A 9,892-nucleotide genomic window follows, 5' to 3' on the forward strand; every position below is an offset into this window, starting at 1 on the left:
CAAATAAAGGGCCAGCTAATTTCACAGGACTTTAGGACTTAGTGGAAAAAATACAAAATTTAAAGCTATAATGAAGAGAAAGTTGTTAGAACACATTTATGCATTAGAACCTTGAAAATAGAATCTAGGTTTGATAATAGAGGGAAATTTAGGTTCCTTAGACACATTTTTGAAACCTGATATGAACATGGAATGCATTAAAATTCTCATATATTATTAGTAAATGTTTGGGACTTACGTTCACATTTTCATGACCCTGATACTCCCTTTTTTCCTGTGCGGTTTTGGGTATTGAACTCAAGGCTTTCTGCATGCCTGACAAGCACTCTGAATTTGAGTTGGATTCACAGTCACTATTACTGGAAGAATTTTCACTGGCCTGTTTCATATAGTATTATTAGTACACATGTTCTTCATAATAGTTCTTTGATAACTGCAAACATATTTCAAAATAGCTTTTACATATTTTGTTTTAAGCAAATGTCAAACACTAAATTTTAAAGCATGTAGCTTTTCTAAAATAATAATTATTTATTGTCAAAGCGATGTACAGGGGGTTACAGTTTCAAACATTAGGCCTTGGGAACAGCATTTCTTGTACTATTTGTTACCTCCTCCCTCATTCCCCCTCTCCACCTCCCCTTTTCCCTTTCTCCCCATGAGTATTTCAGTTGGTTTACAACAAATGATTTTGCAAGTATTGCTTTTGGAGTCATTTGTATTTTCATCCATTGTCTCTCTACTTTGATATTCCCTTTCACTTCCCTAGTTCTAACACCAGTATATACAATATCAGGGTACTCAGATGAGATATAGTGATATTGCAGGGACGAACACAGGAAGGAGATACAAAGGGATCCTCAACAAAAGAGGCTATAATTTCACATGGCATGTTGAAAGTAATTACAACAGTGATAGAACACTCATTTCCATAACATGGAGTTCATTTCACTTAGCATCATCTTATGTGTTCATAGGGCATAGCTATCGGCTCTTGTGATCCTCTGCTGTGACTTGCCTAAACCTGTGCTAATTATTTCCTATGAGGGAGACCATAGATTCCATGCTTCTTTGAGTCTGGATCATTTCACTCAGTATAATTTTTTCCAAATCCTTCCATTTCCTTACGAATGAGACAATGTCATTCTTTCTGATAGAGGCATAAAATTCCATTGTGTATATGTACCACATTTTCCTGAACCATTCAGCTACTGAGGGGCATCTGGGTTGGTTCCATATTTTAGCAATGACAAATTGTGCTGTGATGAACATTGTTATGCTTTTTTCTTAGTGTGTACTTGTTTGTGGTCTTTTGGGTAGATACCCAAAAGTGGGGCTGCTGGTTCATAGGGTAGCTCTATCTTTTGCCTTCTGGGGAATCTACATACTGCTTTCCAGAATGGCTCAACCACTTTACATTCCCACCAACAATGAAGTGGGGTTCCCTTTTGGCCACATCCCTCCAACATTTATTATTGTTAGTTTTCTTGATAATGGACATTCTTAATGGGGTAAGGTGGAATCTCAATGTTGTTTTGATTTGCATTTCTTTTATGGCCAGTGATGTACAGCACTTTTTCATGTGTCTCTTGGCCATTCTCATTTTCTTCATCAGAGAAGACTTTGTAAGTCTTTAGCCCATTTGATTCGATGGTTGTTGGTTCTTCGAGGTTTTGTTTTGGAGCAATTTAATTTTTTTAGTTTTGCATATATTTTAGATATGAGGTGATTGTCCATTGTATGGCCAGTAAAGATCTTTTCCCAATCTGTGGGTTTTCTGTTTATCTTGAAAGCTATGTCCTTTGCCCTGCAGAAGCTTTGCAGTTTGATGCCGTCCCATTTGTCCAACCTTTCTTTGATTTGTTGCATTTCTGGGCCTTTGTTAAGGAAGTTTCTTCTTGTGCAAAGGAGCCCAAGTGTTTCTCTTAGCCCTTCTTGTAGTGTTTTCAGAGTATCCGTTTTTATTTTGAGGTCTTTGATCCATTTGGAATTGACTTTGGTGCAGGATGATATGTGAGTATCTAGTTTTAATTTGTTGAAGGTGTTGAACCAATTTTGCCAGCACCACTTGTTAAAGGGGCTATCTTTCTTCCATCCTATATTTTGAGCTCATTTATCAAAGGTTAGCTCCGTTATCAAAGATTAAGTAGGCATAGTTCTGCAGGTTCATTTCTGGGTCTTCAGTTCTGTACCATTGTTCCTCAGGCCTGTTCCTGTGTCAATACCAGCTGTTTTTATTACTATAGCTTAGGATTGTTTTTGCTATTTGCGGTCTTTTATTGTTCCATATGAATTTTTGGATTGCTTCCTCTATTTCATTAAAAAATGGAGTTGGGATATTAATGGATATTTCATTGAATTTATAGATAGCCTTTGGCAATATTGCCATTTGACAACATTAATCCTCCCAATCCAGGATCATGGGAGGTTTTTCCATTTCCTTAGTTCTGCCTTAATTTCGTTTTTCATGTTTTTAAAGTTCTCATCATGGAGGTCTTTCACTTCTTGGGTTAAGGTTATTCCTAGGTATTCTATGTTTTTTGAAGCTATTGCAAAAGGAGTTGCTTTCCTGATTTCAACCTCAGTCTTTGGGTCATTGGCATATAGAAAAGCCATTAATTTGTGGGTTTATATTATATCGTGCTACTTTGCCAAAGTTTAGAATCAGCTCTAGTAGCTTGGGAGTAGAGTCTACGGGGTTCTTTAGATACAGGATCATGTCATCTGCAAAGAGAGAGTTTGACTTCATCTTTTCCAATTAGGATCCCTTTATGTCTTCCTCTTGCCTTATTATTCTGGATAGGAATTCTAGTACTGTGTTGGAGAGGAGAATGGAGAGCGGACATCCCTATCTTGCTCATGATTTTAAAGGGAATGGCTTTAGATTTTCACTGTTTAGAATTATGCTGGCTGTTAGTTTGTTATAGACTGCCTTTATTATATTCAGGAGCGTTCCCTGGAATCCTAGTTTCTCCAAAGCTTTTATCATAAATGGGTGTTAGATTTTATCAAAAGCTTTTTCCGCATCTAGCGAAATAATCATGTGGTTTTTTACTTTGCTCCAGTTGATGTGGTGGATTATGTTGATTGACTTGCATACATTCGCCCAGCTCTGCATACCGGGGATGAATCCAGTTTGGACATACATTATGATTTTTTTGATGACCAGTTGAAGTCGATTGGCCAGAATTTTGTTGAGAATTTTTGCATCAATGTTCATCAGGGAAATGGGTCTATAGTTCTCTTTCCTTGATGAGTCTTTGCCTGGTTTTGGCATAAGAGTTATATTGGCATCATAGAATGTGTTTGGTAGCAGACTTTCTCTTTCAATTTCATTGAAGAGTTTGAGAAATATTGGTGTGAGTTCTGTTTTGAAGGCCTTGTAGAATTCTGCTGTGAATCTGTATGGACATGGGCTTTTCTTGCATGGAAGATCTCTTGCTGAAGTTTCTATTTCAATGCTGGATATGGGTCCGTTTAGAAGGTCTAAGTCATGATGGTTGAGTTTGTGGATATCAATTTTTTTTCAAATTTTTATTATCAAACTGATGTACAGAGAGGTTACAGTTTCATACATTAGGCATTGGATACATTTCTTGTACTGTTTGTTACCTTGTCCCTTCCCCCCTTCCCTCCTCCCACTTTCCCTTCCCCCCCCCCCCGAGGTGTTCAGTTCACTTACACCAAACAGTTTTGCAAGTATTGCTTTTGTAGTTGTTTGTCTTTTTTTTATCCTGTGTCTCTCAATTTTGGTATTCCCTTTCAATTTCCTACTGCTAATACCAGTATACACGGTTTCCAATATACTCAGATAAAATTTCAGAGACAGTGTAGATATCAATTTTTGCTAGGAAATTGTACATTTCTTCCAGGTTTTCGAATTTGTTGGCATAAAGTTTTGCAAAATAGTTCCTTATTGTATTCTGAATCTTGGTTGTTTCTGTGGTGATTTTACCTGTTTCATCTCTGATCTTGTTTATTTGGGTGTGCTGCCTTCCTATTTTGGTCAGATTTGCTAGTGGTCTGTCTTGTTAATTTTTTCTAAGAGCCAACTCTTTGATTTGTTCTTTCTGGCAATTTTTTTACTGTAAGTAATTTAATTCTGATTTGATTTTAATTATTTGGTTATGTCTATAGGCTTGGGGTTTATCTTGTTGTTCTCTTTCAAGCTTCCTTAAGTCGTTGAATTGCTGTTTCTCTAGTTTGTTGATGTAGGCACTCTGAGATATGAACTTTCCTCTGAGTCTTGCCTTTGCTGTGTCCTAAAGGAGCTGGTACTTTGTTTGCTCATCTTGGTTTAATTGCATAAACATTTAAATTTCTGTTTTGATTTCTTCAATGACCCACTGATGGTTTAGCAACGTGTTGTTTAGTCTCCATGAATTGTAGGATTTTCTGTGGTGGCTGTTTGAGTTGAGCTATAATTTTATTCCATTGTGGTCTGAGAGAATGCAGGCAACATGATTCTTCTGAATTTGTACAGATTTTCTTTGTGCCCTAAGATGTGATCAGTTTTGGAAAATGTTCCATGTGCTGCTAAAAAGAATGTGTATTCTGGTTGTTTCGCTGTGGAATATTCTGTAGATGTTGGGTAAGTATAGTTGGTCTATGCAGTTGTTTAGTTATGACGTTATTTGCCCAGTTTTTGGTATATTGATATATCCAGAGATGACAGTGGTGTGTTAAAGTCTCCAACTAACAATGTGTTTGGATCTATGAGTTTTTATAGAGTCAGTAGTGTTTGTTTGATGAAGTTCGGTGCTCCTGTATTTGGGGTGTAGATATTTAGGATGGTTATATCCTCCTGTAGGAGAGATCCCTTTATTAGTATGTAGTAACCTTCTTTGTCTCCTCTTACCATTTTTAATATGAAGTCAATTTTATCTGATACTAGGATTGCAACTCCAGCCTGTTTATGGGGGCCATTTGTTTGGTAGATTTTATTCCAGCCTTTTACTTTTAGAAGATGTTTGCGTTTGCTGGATAGATGTGTTTCTTTGAGGAAGCAGAAAGATGGATCTTGATTTTTGATCCAACTTAAGAGCCTGTGTCATTTGATTGGAGAATTAATGTTGAGAGTTAGGATTGAGAGATGATCATTTGTTCCTTTCATTATAGCTATCTTGTTAAAAGCTGTGTCTTCCCAATTCCTGATCTAATATTCTGGTTTGATATTTAGGGTTCATTTCTCTGTCTGTATTTTGATCTTGATTATTTTACCTATATAGTATATCTTTGAGGATTTTCTGTAAAGCTGGTTTTATGGAGATATATTGGTTCAGTTTTTTCTTACTGTGGAAGACTTTTATTTGACCTTCGGCTATGAATGAGAGTTTAGCTGGGTACAGTATTCTTGGTTGATAGTCATTTTATTTAGGGTGTGGCATACCTCATTCCAGGCTCTCCTTGCTTTCATGGTCTCTGCTAAGAAGTCTGGGGTAATTCTGATTGGTTTTTCTTTATATGTGATTATTTTCTTCTCTGTAACAGCTTTAAGGATTATTTCCTTGGACTCTCTTGATCCTGTTTTGATCACAATGTATCAGTGGGATGTCCTATTCTTGTCTGGTCTGTTTGGGGTTCTAAATGCTTCTTATGTCTGTATAAGCCTATCCTTCTGGATATTTGGGAAGTTCTCAGCTAAGATTCTGTTAAATAAGTTGCCTATTCCATTGACTTCTTTCTCCAGGTTTTCCTTGTACCTAATAGCCTTAAATTGGGCTTCATGATTGTATCTTGGAACTCCTGGAGTGATCTGTTTTGCTGATGGGATTGGTTTTGTATTGCTTTTTGTTCTTTCGCCATAGATTCTAGGGAATCTTCAGTTCCTGAGATTCAATTATCTGCTTCATCTAGTCTGCTTTGTAGGCTAGCTACTGGAGTTTGAATCTCCCTTCCTTCTGACTGGTCCATCTTGATGGCTTCCATGTCTTTGCTATAATATTCTCTTAGTTCCTGTATGGACTTCTTTACTTCATTAATTTGGTTCTGACTGCTGTCTCTCAAAATCTTTTATCTGGATAGCTATCTTTTCACTGAACTCTTGAAGTTCATTTATCTTCCTATTTATGGATGCCATGCAATCCTCTATTACTTTTTGGACGGATTGATGTATTAATCTTTGGTTTGCATCCTCACACTCTAGAATAGTTCTCTGAAGAGACAACTTTTCATTTAACATTTCATTAAATTTTCATTGACCATTTTTATCAGTAGACTTTGTAGAGGATTTTGAGGGTACTCTTCTAGTCTTTGGTTGACTGCTCTGTTTCCTGATTATTTTTTGTGGGAGATGAGATTCCCTTGTTTGCCATCTTTCTTGTACTTCTTCTGCCCATTTGGATTGGAAATGCCAATCTACAAGCACCAGTGAGCACCATTTAAGTCCCAAAGCAGACCTTACCAAGCACTGTTGTATAAATCTTAGAAGTTCACAAGTATATACAGATAATTTCGCTCTCTTTTTTGTATATAAAAGCCAATTTGGTGTCCCTAAATAATACAATTTTAATATAACCACCAACCCTTTGCCCTCTATTCAGTAGTCACTTATTTATCTTTATAACCCTATGAGCAAATTTTTGTTCCTATATTTAGTTCTTTTTTGACTGGTGGGATTTATCTACGAACCCCTTTGACCCACTCGAACTGAAAAGGGATACTCTGTATTCGATAACCAGGGGTCAGTGGAGTCTGGAGGTCCTGCAATAATTTAGGAGGGTAAGTTATGGGTAGTGAAGATAATAGACTAAAATGAATGGGGGATGATGATTCTGGTTTAGTTTCGGTGAAGTAGAAAGGTGGAAAAGAGTAGAATCAGTAGAAAGAATGAGGTTAAAATGATAGAGAATGGAGAGTCAACAGAAAAGAGTAAAGGTGTTAGTCAAAGGAAAGTAATTTTAAAGAAAGAAAATGTGAAAAGAGAAACAAAGAAAAAATACAGGAAAACAAACACACTTAACAAAAAAATACCAAATAATCCCAATAAAACTAATAACAAACTGAAAACAAAAAACAAATGACAACTCAAAAGTGAAAAACAAAAAAAAAAAAAAGTTAAAAAAAATGTTTTTTTTTTAAATGGAGTCTTCTTTGTTTGGGTGGGCTCTTTCCAGTCTCTGGTTTCCTTGTAATAGTCTACAGTATATTTTCTTGCTGCTTGGCTGGTTTGATTTGCTTTCAGCTTGCAGGGTGTGGATCTGCTCTGACCCTCCTCCCCTGTTAGTAAAATCCTGGGGCTCTGTGATTGCACAACTTGCAGGTAGAACTTGGGTGTTCTCTGTAGTTGGGAGGGTGCTGAACAGTATGGGGAACCCTGGCTCCTCCTCTCTGCTGTGGGGCCTCTGTCTTTAATGCCTGGCTCTGAATAGGCTGCAGACTCAGCAGAGTGGGTCATCTCTGGCCTGGTTTACCTAGCTGAGAGCCACTTGCACCAAGGGAGGTTCCTCCCTCCTGGGCGGGGCAACCTTCTCCTAGGCAGGGCTGACTGTGGAATTCAGTTCAGTTTGCTGATGGGAGTTTGGAGTTGGGCGTCCTCTATAAAGGGGCCATTTATATGTCTTGGGAACTGTTTGCTGTCTCGACTGATTGTTCTGTGCCTCCAGTAGCTGCTTGCTGCTTTTGGTTTGATTTTAGAATTTCTGGCTGCTGGAGAGTAGGCAGCAGAAGCATAGGTGGGGTAGAGTGGGGAGGGGCACCTCTGGCTGAGTTTACTTGAGTCTGTGAGCCTGGTCCAGGAATGTTCTCCCACCTGGGCGGTGGGATGTTCTCCTGGGTGGAGCTGGCTCTCTCCATTCAATCACTCTTTCCTTTCAAAGATGACCCCTTCATCCTCGCTTTCCCCTGGCCCACTTTAGTTCTAGTCTGGTCTGACAAGGTCTAAATCAAAGACGGCTCTTTACTCCATCGGTGGGGGAAGGGCTAGCTTCCAGAAGCTGCTCTGTGGGTGCCAGTGAGAATGTTATTCCTGGGATACTCATGCTTTCTCTGCGATTTCAGCCCGTCTGTGCTCAGCCTGCAATCTGCGTCTGTCTGCCGCCATCTGGAGGATTTCTTCCTGGTTGCTACTGTATGCTTTAAGTGCTTCGAGTGCCCGGCATTGTGCCAGTTCTGGCACTGGTTTGGTGGCAGGATGCTTCCTGGAGCTCAAATCTGTGTTTTCAGGAGAACAAAGTCGATTTTTCCTTGCTGGCCAGAATCCCTATAGTGTTATAACTAACTTGCGCTATTTTTCTAGGAGGAAAAGTTTCACTGGAGTGGTAAAACTGGGATATCAAAGGGAGCTTAGCTTGGGATCTGTTGCTCCTCCTCTGTCTTCCCAGAAGTCTGGGTGTTGGGTTTTTGTGGGTTTTTTGCCAGTTCTAGGCCCAGGGCCCAGGGCCCAAGCACTGTCCCTGGCTTCTTTTTGCTCTAGGCTAGCACTCTACCACCTTGAGCCAGCCACAATTCCACTTCTGGCTTTTTCTATTTATGTCGTGCTGAGGGATTGAAACCAGGGCTTCATGCATACTATGCAAGCACTGTACCACTAAGCCACATTCCCAGCTCCCTGACTTTTATTTCTAATAAAGAAAATACAGGTTTCAAAAAACGTATATAAATCTTGTAAGATGAAGTAAAATGAGAAATAATCACTACAGTACATCTTTTATTATCATTTGGTAAATAAAAAACAATATGTTTGAATCACTTATCAGATTTGTCTAAATCTAAAAAAGGAATTGTACAATTCAAAAAAATGATATGCATCCAGACGCTGGTAGCTCATTCCTACAATCGTAACTACTCTGGAGGCTGTTACCTGGAAGATCTTGGTTCAAAAGTAGCCTGGCAGAGAAGTATGAAAGATTATATCTCCAACTAAACTGCCAAAAGGTGGATTAGAGGTCTGGCTTACATGGTAAAATACCAGCCATAACATCAAAAAGCCAAGTGGGGTACAAGACCCTAATTTTAATTTCTGGTACCTACACATACACTCATACAAAGTTTGAGATGTAGTTGACCACAGAATTAACCCTTTTAGAATGTAAAATTCATTGGTTTTTTGGTATACTCAATATGTCTTCAGAAACTGGGCACACTCAGGGAGGAAGTTGCTGGAGGAACAGCAGTGCCTTAGCTGAGCTCCCTCCAACAGCGCAGTTTTCCCACCCCAGAGAAACTTTTACCGCTAGATAGACAGCTCAAATAAGTTCTAACAGTACAGGGATTCAGGCCAGGAAGGAAAAACCAACATAGCTAGTCTGAAAACACAGATTTAAGCTCTGGGCGGAGTCCCAATGCCGCACCAGTGCGGGCACCAGCACCGTGCCGTGCACCCCGCGCAGCTCAACGGAGACCAGGGACAAATTCTCCAGAAGGCAGCGAACATACAGATCGCAGGCTGAGCATGGACGGGCTGAAATTGCAGAGACAGCGTGAGTACTCCCACGAAAGACATTCTCACCTGCGCCCACAAGCAGCTCCTTCCCCCACCGCCAGAGCAAAGTGCCATCTTTGACACTGGCACAGTGTCAGACCAGACGGGACCTAAAGCCAGCCTGGGGAAAGCGAGGACAAAGTGGCCATCTTTGAGAAGGGCAAGAGGGACCAATTAGCTAAAGCCAGCTCTGCCCAGGAGAACACCCCTGACCAGGTAGGAGGCAGGTCCTGGACCTCGGCCCGGCTAGAGGTGCCCGCCGGAATTCCTAAATTAAAAAGCAAAAGCGACGAGCAGCTATTGGTGGCATGGAACTGCCAAACAGGAGAACAAACCTCCTGAGATAGATAAACAGTTCCATTTAGAAGCCCATTTCCCAGCCCGAAACAGAGCTGAATTCCATACACAGCTCTGCCCAGAAGGCCGCCCCACCCAGGAGGGTGGAACCACCCCAAGGCAAGCGACTCAGAC

Source organism: Perognathus longimembris, chromosome 19 (assembly GCF_023159225.1).
Source record: "Perognathus longimembris pacificus isolate PPM17 chromosome 19, ASM2315922v1, whole genome shotgun sequence".
Classification (NCBI taxonomy): domain Eukaryota; kingdom Metazoa; phylum Chordata; class Mammalia; order Rodentia; family Heteromyidae; genus Perognathus; species Perognathus longimembris.